Consider the following 20,715-nt stretch of genomic DNA (forward strand, 5'->3'; position numbering starts at 1 on the left):
ATTTAATAACATAGACATGTGATGAGAGCTCTTATCGCTAAAATGTCACTGTATTTACAAAATATACTACAGGGCACTACTAATATACTACAAAGTGCTGTCATAAATCATTTAGTCTGGGCTACACTTTTAAAAATACATTAATAAAATAGGAATAGTCCAGTATCCTTGACTTTAAAACATCTATTTTGGAGGTGCCTGAATGGCTCAGTTGGCTAAGCATCTGCCTTCAGCTCGGACATTATCCCAAGGTCCTAGGATCGAGGACCACATCAGGCTCCCTACTCAGCAGGGAGCCTGTTTCTCCCTCTCCCCACCCCCCCACTCATGCGTGCTCACTCTCTCTTTCAATAAATATTGAAATAAATAATTTATTTTATAAATAAATAAAATCATTTTTTAAATCTATTTTTTTCTAATCTCAAATCTTTTGAGTCTTCTCAATTACTTCATGTCTTTTCTATGTTCAAAACTTTCTTCTTAACAGTTTTACCAAGCATTAATGTGGAACTAGCCTACTGTACTCCTTTACTATATTTATAGGTGATAAAAGACTGTGTGGGGAGTTAGGGAGGTAAAGAAAGGTAGGGAACAACTATGTATTGAACAAATATTCATTACATTAATAATACAAACACTTCCATTTATTATCATCTACCATGTGACAAGAACAATGCATTGCCTCATGTACCTGATATTTAATACAAGAAACTTACAAGGTAGGAATTATGAACTCCATTTTGTAGGATAAGAAACTAAGGCATGGGGGCACCTGGGTGGCTCAGTGGTTGAACATCTGCCTTTGGCTCAGGTCATGATCCCAGCGTTCTGGGATCGAGTCTCCAATAGGGCTCCCTGAGGGAAGTCTGCTTCTCCTTCTGCCTATGTCTCTGCATCTCTCACGCTCTCTCTCTCTCTCTGTGTATCTCTCATAAATAAATAAATAAAATCTCTAAGAAAAAAATAAAGAAAAGAAACTAAGGCATAGATAAGGTAACTGCCCTGCCCCACGCATCAGGGCTAATTGGTGACTAAGAGGATTTTAACTCTAATCTTTTTTATTCTTATATATATTCTATCATGCTGTAGAGCCTCTCACTGATGAATTGCATATAGATAGTGATAAGTTTATATTTTCCCTTTGAATAAGTGGGAGAATGATTAAGTGACCACTTGAGTCAATGGCATGAAAATACCTTTCCAGTAGAAAATATTATTTTCTGAGTAGAATCAGGGAACTATTCCCTGAAGATCTATAATCTATAATCTCAGAAGAACCAGCATAATGAAAAGAAATCAGAACTCTGACCAAAATTTGCCAAAGAAAGAGGAAGAAAGCATTTGGTTTTCAATGACATCTTTGAAAGTAAAGAGACAGGCAGCTATAGGCACTGGTATCATGAAGTTAGACACTTAACTCTTTGATTTGTTACCATGCACTCCCTTTTAATATCCACACTTAGGCCTTTGATTTTAAAAATTACTGCAATCAGCCCTAATAAAATTTGCATCATTACTGTTAATTTCTTTAAAAAACAAAGACAACTAGATATTAGTGGCTTCCAATAAAAACACAAAACTTCTAAAACACTCTTGTCAAAAATGAAATTGGATTTGATCAAATCTCTGTATCTACCTAACAGTGTTAAGAAATGTAAAGGATAGAGATTCATGTTAAATGAAAAATAGGATACAATCAGCAAAATACAGAATGCAAGATACTCTACAGAACAAAAGACCTGGTTTCTTTAATGAATATATTATAAGAAGAAGAAAGAAATGATGAGAAAACTTGTATATTAAAAGAGACCAATAAGTTGCAATGTAGAGACCTTATTTAAATACTAATTGAAATTTTAAAAGAAACTATGAAAATATTTTTTTAAGATTCTATTTATTTATTCATGAGGGACACACAGAGAGAGAGGCAGAGACATGGGAGAGGGAGAAGCAGGCTCCATGCAGGGAGCCCGATAGGGGACTCAATCCCAGGACCCTGGGATCACAACTTGAGCCAAAGGCAGGTACTCAACTACTCTACTGAACCACACAGGCATCCTAGAAACTATGAAAATATTGATGGAATATTTGATATTATAGATTATGAATTACTTTAGATGTGATCATGGACTTTTGGAAATTTTTAAGTCATTTTTTTAAGAGATACATACTTAAATTTTTGTAGGTGAAATAATATGATTTATGATACTTTTTTCAAAAAATAAATCCAGGGATGCCTGGGTGGCTTAGTGGTTGACTGTCTGCCTTTGGTCAGGGCATGATCCCAGGTCCAGGGATTAAGTCCCACATCAGCCTCCCTGCAAGGAACCTACTTCCCCCTCTATCTATGTCTCTGCCTTCTCTAATGAATAAATAAATAAAATCTGAAAGAAGAAAGAGAAAGAAAGAAAGAAAGAAAGAAAGAAAGAAAGAAAGAAAGAAAGAGAAGAAGAAGAAGAAAGAAAGAAAGAAAGAAAGAAAGAAAGAAAGAAAGAAGAAAGAAAGAAAGAAAGAAAGAAAGAAAAAGAAATCCAGTGACTTTTTAGGGAGAAGGTAGAAGTATAGGTGAAATATTACTGGCCATGTGGGGATGATCGTTGGAGCTGAGACATAGGTATTATATGAGGGATTCATGATCATTCATTATTTCATTATTTCATTCACTTTTATATATATATTGGATATTTTCTGTAATAAAAAGTTTTTTAAATGTTGTTTTATCTAATATAGAATCAACCAGTAACTTAGTGTGTGCCTCACATGATAATGTTCTAAAGGGAAAATGCTGTTAAAACCTCATCAGAGATAAGACATCTAAATATAGGCAATAAATCACAACTTAGTTTCTTGACTGAATTCTACTATACCATTTTTAATATTTCAAGAAGATTAAGGAAATCATTACCCCCAAAGCTACACAGGCTATTGACTATACCCAGTTATTTCTCTGTTGATTAAAAAATCACTTCAGTGTCACCAACCTGATTATCTTATTTTTAAAAATATATTACTTAATATTAGATAGGGAATATCTTTCATAATAGATGATATTCCATGTGAAGTTATGGGATTTAAAAATAGATTCTCTTGTCCCAACCCACCAGTATAGAAACAAAGACACTGGCTGAGGGCTACAAAGCCTGGTGCAGGCAGGCTATGTGCTGCAATTCACCATAAACTCCAAACTGCTTGCATGGTGGTGCTACTGTCTTCTGCTACAAGCCAGCACCAGCCACAATGCATGAGAACTCTTCTCCAGAGGATCTGTGCTCGTCTGCCCTCAGGGTCTTTGAAGTGTGGGGTTTTGAAACATAGCAGTGCCTGAGATAAACCACAGAAGTGCTGATGTTCAGCAGGTAGACAGCTCTGACATAGGCAAGGTGAGGACAGGTATCTGACAGAAACCAGGGACACAACAGGGGTCACTGTGCATCTGTGAGGACTCACTAAAGAGAGGTGATGTGCATTTCCTGCTCAAGAGGAGAGAAAGGGTGAAGGCGTTTTCTCCCTGCACCTACAAGCTTGATCCAGTTCAGTGAGCTAAACAGTGCAGTGCCAAGTAGAAAACAGAGCCACTGCATCAAGCCCAGCCCCTGTGCCCCCACACCCAGTAGGCACATCTCCACTAGGGCAGTTTTACCTGAGAAACAGAGGAGCAGTTCTCTCCCCAGAAGATCAGCACAAACGCCTCTCCCACACTAAGTCTACTGATTATAGAGTGCTACAAAGCTTTAGCTCTACAGAAAATAAGATCTAGAGTCCTCTGGGTTTCTTTTTCTTTTTCTTTTTCTTTGTTTCTTTTTGTTTTTTGTTTGTCTGTTTTTTTCTTGTTGTTTTGTTTTTAGAATACAGAAAGCATTTTTATTTGTATTATATATATAGATATTTTTAATTTTTTCCTCTTTTTCTTTTCTTTCTACCTTTTTACTAACAAGTTTTTTATAACAAGCAGACCACAGCACACCTAGGATCTAGCTTTCTGTATGTATTTTATCTTATATTCTTTTTTTAATTTTTAATTTTAATTTTTATTCTTCTTTTTTCTTTTTTTCTTTCTTTATTCCCTCCAAAATGACAAGACAGAGGAAATTACCCCAAAAGAAAGAACAAAAAGAAATGACAACCAGAGATTTAATCAATGCAGATGTAAGTAAAATGCCTGAACTAGAATTTTTTTTTCTGAACTAGAATTTAAAACAACAATTATAATGATACTAGCTGAGCTTGAAAAAAAACATACACTACACTAGAGAATCCCTTACTGCACAGATAAAAGAACTAAAATCTAGTCAGTCTGAAATAAAAAATGCTATAACTGAGATGCAAACACAAATGGAGGCCATAAAAATGAGGGTGGATGAATCAGCAATATAGAAGATAAAATTATGGAAAATAATGAAGCTAAAAGAAGAGGGAAACAAAGGCAATGGATCACAAAGGTAGACTTAAGGTAATCAGTAACTTATTCAAATGGAATAATGTTCATATCATAGGAATCCCAGAAGATAAAGAGATAGAAAAAGAGGCAGAAGTTTTTTTTTTTTTTTTTTTTAATTTTTTTTTTAAATTTTTATTTATTTATGATAGTCACACATAGAGAGAGAGAGAGAAGCAGAGACACAGGCAGAGGGAGAAGCAGGCCCCATGCACCGGGAGCCCGACGTGGGATTCGATCCCGGGTCTCCAGGATCACGCCCCGGGCCAAAGGCAGGCGCCAAACCGCTGTGCCACCCAGGGATCCCAAGAGGCAGAAGTTTTATTCAAGCAAATTATAGCTGAAAACTTCTCTAATCTGGAGAAAGATACAGGCATCAAAATCTAAGAAGCACCAAAACTCCCATTAAATTCAACAAAAACTGACCATCTCCAAGGCATATCATAGTCAAATTCACAAAATACACAGACAAGGAAAGAATCCTAAAAGCAGCAAGGGGGGAAAAAGTCCTTAACCTACAAGGGAAAACAGATCAGATTATAGCAGATCTGTCTGCAGAAACTTGACAGGCCAGAAGACAGTGGCAGGAATTACTCAACATGATGAATGGGAAAAATATGCAACCAAGAATTGCTTATCCAGGAAGGTTGTCATTCAGAATAGAAGGAGAGATAAAAAGTGTCCCAGACAAACAAAAACTAAAAGAGTTCATGACTAAAGCATCCCTGCAAGAAATATTAAAGGAGACTATGTGAGTGGAAAAAAAAAAAAAAAAGGCCTAAAGCAACAAAGACTAGACAGGACCAGAGAACATCACCAGAAACACCAACTCTACAGATAATACAATGACACTAAATTCATCTTTCAATAATCACTCTGAATGTAAAATGGACTAAATGCTATAATCAAAAGACATAGGGAAAAAAAAAAAGACATAGGGTATCAGAATGGATTAAAACAAACTAAGATCCTCTATATGCTGCCTACAATACACTCATTTTAGACACCTACACATTGAATGTGAGGGGATGGAAAACCATCTATCATGCAAATGATATTAAAAGAAAGCTGAAGTAGCCATACTTATATCAGATAAACTAGATTTTAAAACAAAGATTGTAACAAGAGATGAAGAAGAGCATTATATTATAATTAAGGGATCTATATATCAAGAAGATCTAACAATTGTAAATATTTATGCCCCAGCATGGGAGCACCCAAACATGTAAATCAATGAATAATAAACATAAAGACATTGATAATAATGCAATAATAGGGGACTTTAAGACCTCACTTACAGCAATGTACAGATAATCTAAGCATATAATCATCAAGAAAACAATGGCATTGAATGACACACTGAACTGGATAGACTTAAGAAATATATTCAGAACATTTCATCCTAAAGCAGCAGAGTACACATTCTTTTTGAGTGCATGTGGAACTTCTCCAGAATAGATCACATATCAGGTTACAAATCAGGAATCAACTTGTACAAAAACACTGAGATCATCATATATTTCCGGACCACAATGCTATGAAACTTGAAGTCAACCACAAGAAAAAATGTGGTTGGAAAGACCTCAAATACATGGAGATTAGAGAACATCCTACTAAAGAGTGAATGGGTTAACCAGGAAATTAAAGAAGAAATAAAAAAAGTACATGGATACAAATGCAAATGAAAACATATCAGCCTAGAACCTTTAGGATACAGTAGAGGTAGTCCTAGGAGGGAAGTATATTGCAATTCAGGCCTACCTCAAGAAGCAAGAAAAATCTCAAACATACAACCTGACCTTATACCTAAAGGAACTGGAAAAGAACAGCAAATAAAGCCTAAATCTAGCAGGAGAAGGGAAATAATAAAGATTAGAGCAGAAATCAATGATATAGAAATTTAAAAAAAACAGAACATGTCAATGAAACAAGCAACTGGTTCTTTGAAAGAATTAACGAATTTGATAAAACCCTAGCCAGATTTATCAAAAAGAAAAGAGAAAGGATCCAAATAAATAAAACCATGAATGAAAGAGATCACAACCAACACCATAGAAATACAAGAGAATATTATGAGCAATTACGTGCCAAGAAATTAGGCAATCTAGAAGAAATGAGTAAATTCTTAGAAACATATAAACTACCAAAACTGAAATAGCAAGAAATAGAAAATCTGAACAGACTCATAAACAGCAAAGAAATTGAATCACTAATCAAAAATCTCCCCAATAAACAAGAGTCCAGGGCTGGATGGCTTCCCAAGGGAATTCTACCAAGCATTTAAAGAAGAATATCTATTCTTCTGAAACTGTTCCAAAAAATAAAAATGGAAGGAAATCTTCCTAACTCATTCTACGAGGCCAGCATTAACTGTTCTCAAAACCAGACAAAGACCTTACTAAAAAGGAGAATTACAGACCAATATCCCTGATGAACATGGATGCCAAAATTCTCAACAAGATACTGGCTAATTGGATCCAACAGTACATTAAAAGGATTATTCACCACAACCAAGTGGGATTTATTTCTGGGCTGCAGGGATGGTTCAACATCTGCAGATCAACCAACATGATATTCCACATTAATAAAAGAAAAGATAAGAACCATATGATCCTGTCAATCAATGCAGAAAAAGCATTTGACAAAATATAGCATCTTTTCTTGGTAAAAACTGTCAACAAAGTGGGATAAATTGAACATACCTCAACATCATAAAGGCCATATATGAAAGACCCACAGCTAAAATTATTCTCAATGAGGAAACATTGAGAGCCTTTCCACTATAATCAGGAAAAATACAAGGATGTCCACGCTCACCATTACTATTTGACATAGTATTAGAAGTCTTAGCCTTGGGCAGCCCAGGTGGCTCACTGGTTTAGCACCACCTTCAGCCCAGGGCCTGATCTGGAGACCCGGAATTGAGTCCCACGTCAGGCTCCTTGTATGAAGCTTGCTTCTCCCTCTGCCTGTGTCTCTGCCTCTCTCTCTCTCTCTCTCTCATGAATAAATAAAATCTTTAAAATAAAAAAATAAAATAAAAGAAGATGGAGAAAAAATGCTAATAAAAGAAGAAAACAATGGATAACTGTGTGTCATCATTAAAAAAAAAAAAGAAGTCTTAGCCTTAGTGATCAGAAAACAAAAAGAAATAAAAGGCATCCAAATGGGCAAGGGGAAGTCAAACTTTCACTATTTGTAGACAACATGATACTCTATTTAGAAAACCCAAGGACTCCACAAAAAAATTGCTAGAACTAATTGATGAATTTAGCAACATTGCAGGATATAAAATAAATGTACAGAAATCTGTACACCAATAATGAAGCAACAGAAAAAGAAATCAAGGAATCAATCCCATTTGCAATTGCACCAAAAACAATAAGATATTTAGGAATAAACCTAACTAAAAAGGTAAAAGATCTACACTCTGAAAACTATAGAACACTTGAAGAAATTGAAGACACAAAGAAAAGGAAAAGCAACCCATGGTCATGGATTGGATGAACAAACATTGTTAAACCCTAACCAACCTACACATTTAATGCAATCTCTATCAAAAAAAACACCAACTTTCTTCACAGAGCTAGAACAAACAATCCTAAAATTTGCAAGGAACCACAAAAGACCCCAAATAGCCAAAGCAATCCTGAAAAAGAAAAGCAAAACTGGAGGCATCACAATTCCAGATTTTAAGCTGTATTAGAAACCTTTAATCACCAAGATTGTATGATACTGGCACAAAAATAGACACACAGATCTATGGAACAGAACAGAGAACCCAGAGTTGGACCCACAACTATATGGTCAACTAATCTTCAATAAAGCAGGCGAGACTATCCAGGGGAAAAAGGTCTCCTCAACAAATGGTGTTAGGACAACTGGACACCAACAAGCAAAAGAATGAAACTGGACCACTTTCTTGCACCATACACAAAAATAAATTCAAAATGGATGAAAGACCTAAATTTATGGCAGGAAACTATAAAAATCCTAGAATCCTAGAGGAGAACCCATGCAGAAACCTCTTTGATCTCAGCTGTAGCAACTTCTTACTAGAAATATCATTGGAGGCAAGGGAAATAAAGGCATAAATGAACTATTGGGACTTCATGAAGACAATATTTATAGCAGTGTTATCAACAATAGCCAGACTATGGAGAGAGCCTAAATGTCCATCAACTGATGAATGGATAAAGAAGATGTGCTATATATATTTTCAAAGATGTGCATTATATATGTATAATGCATATAATGGAATAAAAAAGAATGAAATCTTGCCATTTTTAACAACCTTGATGGAGCTAGAGTAAATTATGTAAGTGAAATAAGTCAGTTAGAAAAACACAAATATTATATGATCTCATTCGTATGTGTAATTTAAGAAAGAAAACAGACAAAATATGAGAATGGTGGGGGAAAAGGAAAGAAGGGAATAAACTATAAGAGTCAATGATAGGGAACAAACTTAGAGTTGATGGAGGGAGATGGATGAGGGGATGGGATAGATGGGTGAAGGGTATTAAGGAGGGCATTTTTTGTGATGAGCACTGGGTGTTGTATGTAAGTGATGAATCACTGAATTCTACTCCAGAAACCAATATTGCACTGTATGTTAACCAAGTAAAAACTACTTAAATAGAGCCTATAAAATAAAGATAGGCTCTATTTTTTAAAAAGATTTATTTATTTTAGGGAGAGAGAGAGTGCACACTTGTGTGAATGAGGGAAGGGGCAGAGGGAGAGGGAGAGATAGAATCTTGATCAGGCTCCACACCCAGCACAGAGCCTAATGTGGGGCTGAATCTCACAACCCTGAGATCATGACCAGAGCCAAACCAAGAGTCAGATGCTTATCCAACTGAGCTCTCTTTAAATCTTATAAAACCTTAGTGTCATTGACTGAGTTGTGTCCCTCCCCCCACTCCACCCCTACAAAAAATTGATATATTCAAGTCCTAACCCACAATGAGACTGTACTTGGAATAAAGAAGTAATTAGATGATACCTTCAGGATCCTGATAGGATTAGTGTCCTTATGGAAGATACACTGGAGAGTTTGCACACTCTCTCTCTGTTATGTGAGAACACACCAAGAAGGCAGCCACTTGTAAGTCAGGAAGAGAGCCCTCAGCAGAAAACATACATTAACAACACCTTGACCTCAGACTTCTAGCCTCCAGAACTCTGCTGCTTAAGTCAATTGTTTATTTATGGTATTTGTTATGATAGCCCAAGCTGACTAAGAGATTTTGGTACTGAGAGTCGAGTGCTGTAACAAAGACCTAAATATGTGAGGCAGCTTTGGAACTGTTTAATGGGTAGAGTTCTGAGACCATAGAACCATTCTGTTGCAAATATACATGGTTTTTCAAGAAAAGAGAAGAATAACTCCAAAGATGATTCAGAGATCATGAGGGCAACCTCTTCAGTTTCAAAGGGTGGGGCTATTGCCTCAGTTTCAACAGGGATAGATGGTCTATGCCTGATACTTGGATGTAGGGCTGTGCTACGGTCTTGGAGGTACAACCCCTACCTCCAGCAGCGTGTTGAGAATGACCCCTCTCCCACTCCTACTCTTGGGTCTGGAAACTGGGACAAGAAACCAAAGACTATTCCTAAGCATTAAAAACTAAGATACTTTGCCTTGTGAGGTTTTGGACTTGCTTGGGAATCACCATTCCTTTCTTCTTTTCTATTTCTTCCTTTTGGAACGGGAATGTCTACCCAATGCTTCTCATTCCTCTTTGCAAATCAGGTAATCAATTTAATATGTTTAAAGAACTTCCCTAACCAAAGCAGCTAGGAAGCCTAAAATGTTCTCACCAAGTGGAAATGTCTGTGAAGGTTCATATAGCACTTTGTACATGATTTTTTGTAGCTTTGCCATCCCTTCAGTGAAGCAAAACTTCCTCTTAGTTCATGTGTAATTAATTGATAAATTAATGTCCAGAAGCTTGAATCTGAATAGAACAAGTAAGCTTTTCATATATTGAAAGGATGGGTCTGCTTCTCATTTTAGTAATTTTCACTCCAGATTAGTTTTCCCAGTGAATCAACGGTTCATCAAAGAAGCCAGATTTACAAAGCTATAATGAGATAATTTTTTTTATTTTTTCCCATACTTAGAAATTACAAAATAATTCAAACTTGTAAAAAAAAGTACAAAGGTCAATATAACACTAATGTATGTATAACATGCTAAGACTTTTATTTGGTGACTTCATTAAAGCATAATTTATATATATTTGAATTAATAAATATTAAGTATACATTTAGATAAGTTTGAACAAATATATACCATCATGCAATCACCACCATAATCCAATATGGAACATTTCCAGTCCCCTTACAAATGTTTCCTTAATGCTTTTTGCAGGCCATTCTCTCCTACCTCCCTAGCTCCTAGCTATCATTGGTCTTCTTAAGTCATGGGCTAGAAGAAAATATTTGCAAATATATATCTAATAAATGATTTTTACCTAAAATGTAAAAAAACATAACTGAATAAGACAACTCATGGTGGGGATATGGGGAGAGGGTAATGAGCAAACAGTTTGAATAAACTTTCCCAAAGAAGATTCACAAACTGAAAATGAAAAGATACTCAGTATCATTAGTATAGGCACATACTTATTAAAACCATAAGATACCACTCTACATACATTCTCCTACTGATAGAATGTCTAAATTAAAAAGTCTGACAATACCAGTGTTACATTTATATGCAGCAACTATAGCAAGGATGGCAGGAAGGTAAAAGTGTGCACTTTGAAAAAAAATCAGCATTTTTTATAAAGTAAACCTTATTATAAAACTTGGCAATCCTACTCCTGAGAAAATAACTGAAAACATATCTACAGATAGACTTGTACTTGGAAGTTTGTAGCAGTTTTCTCCATATCTCTTTATTAAAAAAAAAAAATAACAACACATTATTAGATGCAAATGGAGACAATTCCCCTACATGCTTCTGTTTCCATTCCCTTGCCAGAGGTAACTACTATTCCAAAGTTGGTGTGTTCCCTTTTTACATGGGAGTTTACTCATTTACTACCCCTGCATGTTTCCATGAAAAAGGAAAAGGGTTTTTTAGTGCTTTTTCAGGAAAATGTATCTAAATTGTATAATTTTAAGTTGTACCCTTTTGCAATTTGCTTTATTCAAGTGAGCATTATTTTTAGATTTACCTATGTTTACAATGTAACTCTAGTTCCCTCATGCTTATAACTATATAGTGTTCTGCTATATATATAATATATAAATATTTTTATATATTATATAAATATATATGTATAAACATTATATACAAATATATATTTATATATATAAAATACCTACCCAATTTTCTGTTAATGCACAATAGGATTGTTGCAAAATTCTTTGCTATTATAAACTATTTTTCAGCATGCAAGAATGATCATGTTTTCTTGTCCATATGAGAGTCTCTTGAGTATATACCTAGAGAATCTCTTGAGTACATACCTAGAAATAGTACTGTAGCTTATAGGATGTGCATATATTCAAAGCTACTAAATATTACCACATTTCTCTACACTGTGGTTGTGCTGGATATTTTCTATCTCCCCCCCGCCCCGACAATGTCCTTTCTTTCCCACACTGCTCTGTGACCAGAATACTAACCGTTATGAGCAGTATCAACTTGGTTTCCATGTAGGTTCATGGTTATCAATGTCTGCTTCAGCTGGGTGACTCATTCCTAAAAAGACAGCTGTCCCCGTCATTATCCTTCAGGCCTAAAGGTAGTAACAGCTTCCTACCATTACTAACCCCATAGTGCTTCACCATCCCTTGTCAACATCTCTTAACCCTTTCTTTCAACTTTGTAAATAGTCCTAGTCCTTCACCAAACTCCTCTTCAATTATTTCTTCAGAGTGTGCCATCTGTTTCCTGCTGTGAGCCTGACCATACAATGGTTTTCCATTTACGTATAATACTGGAGAATTCCTATTTCATCCTTACCAATATTTGATATTAACAGATTTCTTCATTTTTGCCAACTGGATGCATGTGAAATAAAAACCCATGATTATATTAATTTGAATTCCCTGATGAGAAGTAGAGCATCTTTTCGCATATATGTTGTCTATTTAAATTTTTTCCTCAGGGAATTATCTTTTCATTTTTATTGTCTGTATCTCATTGGATTGTTTATCCTTCTCTAACTGATTTGTAGAACTTATGTGTATGCTCTAAAAACTAATACTGTGTCATTTATGGGTGTTGCAAATATATTTTCTGTCTGTGGCTTAAAAAATAACTTTGCTATCTTTTTAGTGCAGAATGTTTTGAATGAAGTCTAATTAATCAATATTTATGTTTTCCTGGTTTTTGGCTTGCTTAGGAAATCTTCCATACTTCTGTATCATTAAATCATCCTCCAATTTTTTTAATTAAAAAATTTTTTTCCTTTTATGTATCTTATGCATCTGGAGTTTATTTTTGTTTATAGTATGTTGATACAATGTTATTATCATCCATATGGATAGCCAATTGTCCCAACATATTCCAGTTAATAGCCTATTCATTCCTCATTGAATTGTAATGACACATTTGTCATTTAATAAGTTTCTTATGTGCATTAGTCTGTTTCTATGCTCATATTTCATTCTACTTTTATATTTATCTGACACTGTGCCAATATCAAGGAGTATAAATCATTCTAGTGGCAAAGATTTTTCATCTCTACAGGAGAGCAGGAGCTCTTCCATTTTATTTTTCCTTAAATTGTTTTTGACAATTTTTGGCCATTTATTTTTCTATGTGAATATTAGAATAAATTGACCAAATTTTCAAAAAATAAAATCTTGTTGGAATTTTTATTGGAAGTAAATGAAATCTGTAGATTAAATAAGTGGAAATGACTTCTCTATAATATTGACTGAGTGTGTATGTGTATGTGTATGTGTATGTGTGGATATATACATTTACCTCTCAAGTTTGAGAACATTTTTCATAAAATTTTTGCATGTGTTTTGTTACATTTATTCCTGAGTACCTTAGATGTTTTTGTTGTTATTAAGGATGAGATCATTAAATTCTTTAATAGAATGCTATGTACTAAATTTCCATTTTGAGATTTACTTCAACAAACTTTCTGAACACTATTATTAGCATGGATTCAAATATTTTCTTATATTGACTTTATGGATAATCTTATGTGTAACAAATTATTTTTTTTATTCTTTACAATTCTTATAATACTCCTTTTTTCTTTTTTTATTCCTTTATTTTTTGTCTTATTGCACAGTTTATAATCTCCAATAAAATGTTGAACGGAGAAAATAGGAGAATAGAAGAAAAAACAGGTATCCTTGTCACAGCCCTTACTTTAAATGAAGTGCTTTTAACCTTTCATCATTAAATATAATGTTCCTTGTAATGAATGTATTGGAAGGTACTTGGAAGGTTAAGGAAGGTACTTGGAATTTATATCATGAATTGGGATGGAATTTTACATGTACTTTTTCTACAACTATTTAATTTTCTATTTCTTTTTTACTCAGTTAATATTATCTCTGTGATGAATTATATTAATAGATAGACATTAAACTATTCTTTCATTCACTGGGTAAATATTTCAGTTATATTTGGTGTGCTAATATTTTATTATTTTTGTATCTATGATTATAAATGATATTGGTCCACAATTTTCCTTTCTTACATTGCCCTACCCATGTTTTGTAATGTATACTTCTGGATGGGGAGAGGGGAGTGTAGGAACTGCTCATAAGATTTGTTTTATTTGTCTTTTTTTATTGTTTGGAAGTTTTACTAATAGAAGTCTAGGTATGGATTTGTTTTAATTTATCTTTCAGATAAATTAAGAGAGCTTCATCAATATGATAATTCATGTCTCATTAATTCTGGAAAACTTCTTACCATTACATCACAAAATACTGTCTTTACCACATTTTCTCTCTTCTTTCCTTTTAGAACTCCAATTTTAGTTATTCTGTCTCCCATGACTTTTGACATCTTAAATGTTCTATTTCTTTATCTGTGTACTAAATTCTATTTAGTTTTTCAAGTCTGTTTTTCAGTTTAGCTGTGTGAAACATGTGAACACATTCCTTGCTGTCATTTCAATGACTTCCATTTCTTGAAGTTATTTTTAAAATTCTGTGTATTTTTATGGTAATCTGTCCATGATTTATGATATTTATCCTATTTTTTTCCTTCTTGTGATTTCTGTATCTTCCAACTCATTGACAGGTAGATTCTTATCTCCTGCAGATGTATTTTCCAAAGAAGGTCCATAGAAAAATCCTTATATAGCATAGCATTCCTATGGAGTTATGTTTTGTTTTGTACTACAGTAGGGGTATTATCAATCAGTATTTTTTGTTTGTTAATTTCATAAATCAAAGGTACTACATCAAATGGCTTGGAGGTAATATAAAAGCTTTGATGATTCTATCGAGCCTTGTTATTTCAACGTCTCACTCCAGGTACTTTCCTTGGTCCAGAGGAGACAGTCTCTCTAATCCCCTTTCATGGAAAAGGCAACCATTGCCAAAGTCTTGGTCTTATGCAGTAACATGATTTCCATCCTCTTTCTTTGCCCATGTCTATTGCTATGCCTTTGACCTTACTTGGACAATAAAATCTGTTTGGATCTGATATCCCCAAAGCTACTGCAATGTAGGACTTACCTCTTTAGCTTTGGGTTTCCTCCTTGCTTCTGGCATCTGAAGATTTCTTTCATTTCTTTTGAGATTGGATAGATAGATAGATAGATAGATAGATAGATAGATAGATAATGTGTCAGAGAAAGAGAGAGAAATGAGGATATACTTTGTAGCCTATCTGTGTGTTAGAACGGTCTACTTTACCCCATCTTGCCATAGTGCCAGAACAAGATATCTGGAGTATTTCTGTTCTTAACTGTTTTCCCTGGTTCTTTTCACTTCTAACCTTTGTCAGGTAAACCTGGCGTTTGTATCACTATATAAGCCTTATAGTGAAGGCCCTGGTTAATGATGGGGACTGAAAAGAATATGCTTACATCTTTTCTTTTGCAAGTTTAGAGAACAGATCCATAACAGAGACTAACACAACTTCACTGCTCATATTGAATCTTTTGGCATATTCTAGCCTCCTCTAACTGTACTTAGCAACAAACAAACACATTGCAAGTCAAGTAGCTTTGGCTGTGTCCTAATGCAACCAGAAGCAGGAGGTCCCAGAGTACTCCTAAAATGGTCTGTAAAACTGTCAGCTGTGTGTTGAATAGTCATAAAACTCAGTATTTCAGATTTTAAAATATGTATTTATAAGAAAATAAGCAAGGTGCAATTATATTTCAAATCCTGATTTATTTTTATCAAGTACATTTCATTCAATCTAAGCTTGTTCTATTTTCACTAATTTGTATTAGGGACCCGACACAGCACAAACTGGCTTTGCTTCAGATGTCTTTGTTTGTCAGTGGGAAAACAGTCATCAGGATATTCACAGGGCATCAAAATTTTCAGAAGCACCAAAAGGGATCTTTGTAATTATTTTAAATTTTCCATAGATTTTCCCTCAATGGTTGTAAAAATCCTTAAACACCCATGTGAATTATATCACAGTAGTTCAGGGAGAATGTTTGCTTATTTTTCAGCTGTGATATTTCTATAAACAATAGGTCCCTATGAGAAAGCCAGATTCCCCGTGTGGTTGACTAATAGTTTGCTGTATTTGCCAAATTGAAGAGTTTGGCAATATTATATTCCTCTCTCTGACAGGAGCTATTTTTTCCTTCTAACAGAATGAAATTATTTCTGAGTTATGTGTAAGATCAACAACCTGATATTCACTTTTGGCTTCACAGTTTGGGTCCTGTGTCTTTATTATGACTCTAGATCAGGTATTTAATACCTACTGAGTTAAATGACTATGGCTCAAGTTCGCCTGACATAAAAGAATCAGAGGAAAATAGGAGGATGTGAGGATTCTCCTTTGAACATTTTGCCTATACGTGACACCATTGATTTTCTTGGCTTCATTAAAATATTACTAGTTTTACATTTCCTCTTGAGGGACATATAAGCATATTCAATTTGAAAGCATATAAGATGGTAGTTATTAAGTAATGTCTTTAAGAGCAAGACACTAGTTTAGGCACTTTCAGAAGCAATGTGTTATTTAATCCGAACACACTCGTTTTGCAGGAGTGTGAAGGAAGAAACATCAATCCAAGCCGTTACTTTTCATGGCCAATTCCATTATCTCCTCTCCTATAATTTGTCTGCACTTCTTCTTTGCCTCCCATCCCTTAATGCTAAAGTCCTCATTCATACCTTAGTTGGAACACACACATCAAGTGGCTTTGACACTCAGGTGCAATTACCAATGATGCATTTGCCTCGATGAAAATGTCAGAATGTAGCAGCAGAAAGGTTACCTCCCCGCACTGCAGGGATAATCACTCTGCAAAGTGCCGAAGCTCTATTCACTCCACGTTCCTTTCAGATCTAATTCCAGAGAGGTTTCTCACATCAGTCACAGAAACTGATCCCTAAATCTGCATCTCCTGGGACAGTCACACTAATTGGCAATCCCAGGTTTTGTTTTCTCTGAATGCTCAGGAAGGAAAGTTCACCTATGGAAATATTAGGCCGGTTTGACTTCGTGGTACCCATTTTTAAAAAAGGATTTTAACCTCCTGTCTGATAAAGAGCTTCATTCTTTAGAGTGGTCAGTCATCTCAATTGATGTCTGGGGGGAGGGAAGAGTGAAAGTCCCGGAAAGGGGTGGGGGGTGGGGTGGGTAGTGCCATCTGGATTCATGATGAATGTCTGGGAGCCCTATCTCTTTTTCAGCCTCTGAAGATCTCATCTCTTTGTGCCTGGCTTTAATTATCTAATAAGGAGAACAGGTGAGCCAAGAGGCACTTCTGGGGGCTCAGGGAGAGAATGGGAGACGGGGAAACAGAGAAATGGGGGGAAGATGAAGGCAAACAGCTTTGGGGTTGTGGTTGCTATTTTGCGCCTCTCGCCACTTTGGAGAGGAGGTAGGGACACACATGCTGGCTTTCTCTCCAACGCAGCTGAGACCTTTATGAAATCACTGCAGAAGCAGGGGCGGCAGGCACTATTTTTATCTCCAAATTGATTCAGCTGCAGTCGCTGCTGTGCCTGTGACTTCACTGCTGCCCGGCCCTCCCCTGCGCTGGCCGCCCCGCTGCTGCCCGGCTCCGCGCCTCCCCCTTGCGCGCCCCCGGGCCCCCGCCCAGGGACGACGGTGACGGGAGCACCTCGCCGCAGGCTCTGACAGTCCACAGGGGCGCGCGGCCAGGCGTCGGTGAGCCGCTCGGGGTTGTGCAGCATCTAATTGTTCACCCCCGCCCCCATTTCCCCTGCCCTGGGGAACAGAGTTGCAGAGTTCCAAAAAGAAATTTCAGCAATTGAAATGCCGCGCGCCTGAACGTTTGCCAAATGCGCCCCATCTGAGGAAGGTCTATGCTTTCAGACGTTGCTGCCAGGAAGACAGGACATTTACACGTCAGACTGTTCATCGTCTTCCCCTCCTTTGCGGGCTCCTGGGGGGCTCCACCCTGAAGCTCCTGGGGAGGCCGACTTGCTGGAAAGGGCTGGGAGGGCTTTCTGTGTCTGAGGAGGCACAGGGACAAGGCGGATGTGCCACCTTTGTTTTGCATGTGATGTCTGGAGTTGTCTCCCTGGTCCCTCTCCCTTGAATTCTGGGAGCTCTGCCAACACCATGCCCTGTGCCTAGCAAACAGGGAGCTGGGACTCCAGAATGTTGGTCACAATGAGATCAGTGAGCAGAGGGGTTTTTTTTGTTGTTGTTGTTAAGTACTGAAAAATAGGATTAGAAAAACAAAAGAATGCGTTCATAGGCCAAGGATCAGGTGGTCTCAGCGATTCTTTGGTTAATTATTCAAACTCTGAGACTTCACATGGATCCTGTGCTGAGCACAGAGCCTGATAGGCCTGATAGGCAGCGTGGCACTCAGCGAAGATGGGTGGGCCTCCCACCTGGCTGGTCGCTGCAGTGACTGAGTGACTCTCATTCCAGGTGGGCAGTGTCAGCCTCTCAGCAAATGTTTGTCGGCTATAGCAGTCAGTGTTCTAGGAACAACGCTGAACAAGACTGGGTCCTACTAGGAGGAGCCTATCCACATAGTAGGGAAGATGAGATAAGAGAAAAATCCAGAATTCAAATGACAAGCTCAGGCCTCGGTGGAGTTAGATTGAAGGAGAAAAGGAAGATGACAGGTAAGGGTACAAATGGAGGCTTTGAGGATGAAGCAGCTTATGAGCTAGATATTGATAAACAAATATTATTTGGGTGAGAAACGATAGAGAACATTTAGGTCCAGCTGTCCAGCATGACAACCACTTGTCACATATAGCTACTTAAATTTAGGTTTAAATTAATTAAATTTTTTTAAAAATGAATTCTTCAGTAACCCTAGCCAATATACATAAGTACTCAACAGCCACAGGGGGCTAGTGGCTACCATGTTGGGTAGTACATATCATTTTTGTTATTGCAGAAAGTGCTCTTGGATGGTATTGTTCTCAAGTCAGAGAACAGCATAAACAAAAACACAGGAGTAGAAAAACTCAGGATAAGAAAAGGAATGCTCTTATCCTGGACTGGATAAGCAGATGAATAAGTGACTGGAACAGTGGATGAATAAAAGGAAGCAATCAGAAATCAGGGGACCGGAGGATGCAGGCTACCAATTGAGGCTCGGGCATTAAACGTATTAGCAGGTAATAGGTAATCTTCAAAGGTCCGTAAGCAGAGAGATGGACATGATCAGAACTGTGCTTCTGAAAGATGCATATAATGGCTATGTTTAAGATAGTTTTGAGTGGTTTTTTGATTCAGAATCTTTACGCATCTGTTATCTTGTTTAATTCTCAAAACAAGCCTGTGGGTGGGCAGAGGGGTAGGCAAAAAGTTTCCAGTGTCACTGGGGAGTGGAAGAACTATGAAAAGAGTCTCGAAGAAAGAAAAGAAGGAAAAAAGAAAAAAAGAAAAGAAGGGAAGAAAGAAAGAAAAGAAAAAAAGGAAAAGAAATCATTGCGAAAAACAGCTTCCTTCCCCACCACATTGTCCTATAGGCACATTTACCCTCTTGTATCAAGAACTACTGATCTATGTTACAGCTCCCCTCCAGGAGTTGAACTACAGTAATAGAAACTGATAACGCTGAAAAGCAGGCCAAGGTCACGTGCCAAAGTAGCTTCAGATTTGACACAGGAAAGAGAAAATCACAACAGCGACAAATTGGAGCCATTTAAAAGAGAAGCATAGGAAGGATTTAGTGTGACCAACAAGGCTGCTACAGGCTGTGCAGACGGTGCCCCCTGGAGTTGGTCACGCACAGCGTGCCCAGATCACCACCAGCTGGAAGGGAAAACAGCAGGGCTCATCACAATGCTGAGAGGGAGGTAAAACCAGAGTACACTACTGAAAATCAAGCATGATGCAGGTATTCCTGAGAAAAACCTCTTGGAGACCCTCAAATCCTATCTTGTGGATGACTTTAAACTCAGAGTGTGGGAAGAAGAGCATGCATCAAGCCAACTCGGGATTGCTTTCCGTCCTTTGCATTCTAGTTGAATGCCCCTGGGTAGGCTAAATTAATTTCTCTGCCCGTAAATTCTCTCATCTGTAAATCTGTAGAAATTTGTAACTATTCCTCAGGATTGTGGAGAGGATTCAATGATGTGAGATGTATAAGGCATGTAGTAGGTGCCAGGTATACAGTTAAACGTACCTGAAGATATTCTGGATCCAGATCAGGAAATGAAGAATGTTTATCAGGCTGCCCTGAAGTCTCCATTCCAGGTCCCCAAGAATTATCATCCTTCTCTTGAAAAAGAAGCCAAAAAACAAGTCTTTCCAGCATCCTGGTGAGAGACAGTAAATTCACAAAATATTGCCTGTTTGCCTGCCATCCATCAGTCTAGCTGTGGATGTGAAATACACATTGGGCTGGGGCCCCTGAGAGAAGGTTTATATGGATTTAGTGAGGTGCAAATCCCAGTGCAAAGGTAAAGTTTGATTTTTGTCACTGATATAAACACTATTGCTTCAGGCCTAAACTCCTATCCCCTCCTGTTTCTAATCCTGCTTTCTTTAAACCCCAATAAACAGAGCAAATTTTACTGGTTGCCTGTTTCCTAATATGTTATTACCTCTTTTGTACAGGTTTGTGATGTATTCTGGGCTTGAATAAGCTACAAGTATTTATAGGGCCATTTCCTCTTCCGGTTATACCATGTAACAATTA

At 36.8% G+C, this 20,715-nt stretch overlaps 1 long non-coding RNA gene across 2 annotated transcripts in view; it reads left to right on the plus strand.

The window, feature by feature from the left end:
• LOC144287902 (uncharacterized) overlaps positions 1 to 20,715 on the plus strand; it is a 106,812-nt gene that overhangs the window by 76,894 nt on the left and 9,203 nt on the right. The window lies entirely within an intron of this gene.

This window comes from Canis aureus, chromosome 17 (genome assembly GCF_053574225.1).
Source record: "Canis aureus isolate CA01 chromosome 17, VMU_Caureus_v.1.0, whole genome shotgun sequence".
Lineage (NCBI taxonomy): Eukaryota > Metazoa > Chordata > Mammalia > Carnivora > Canidae > Canis > Canis aureus.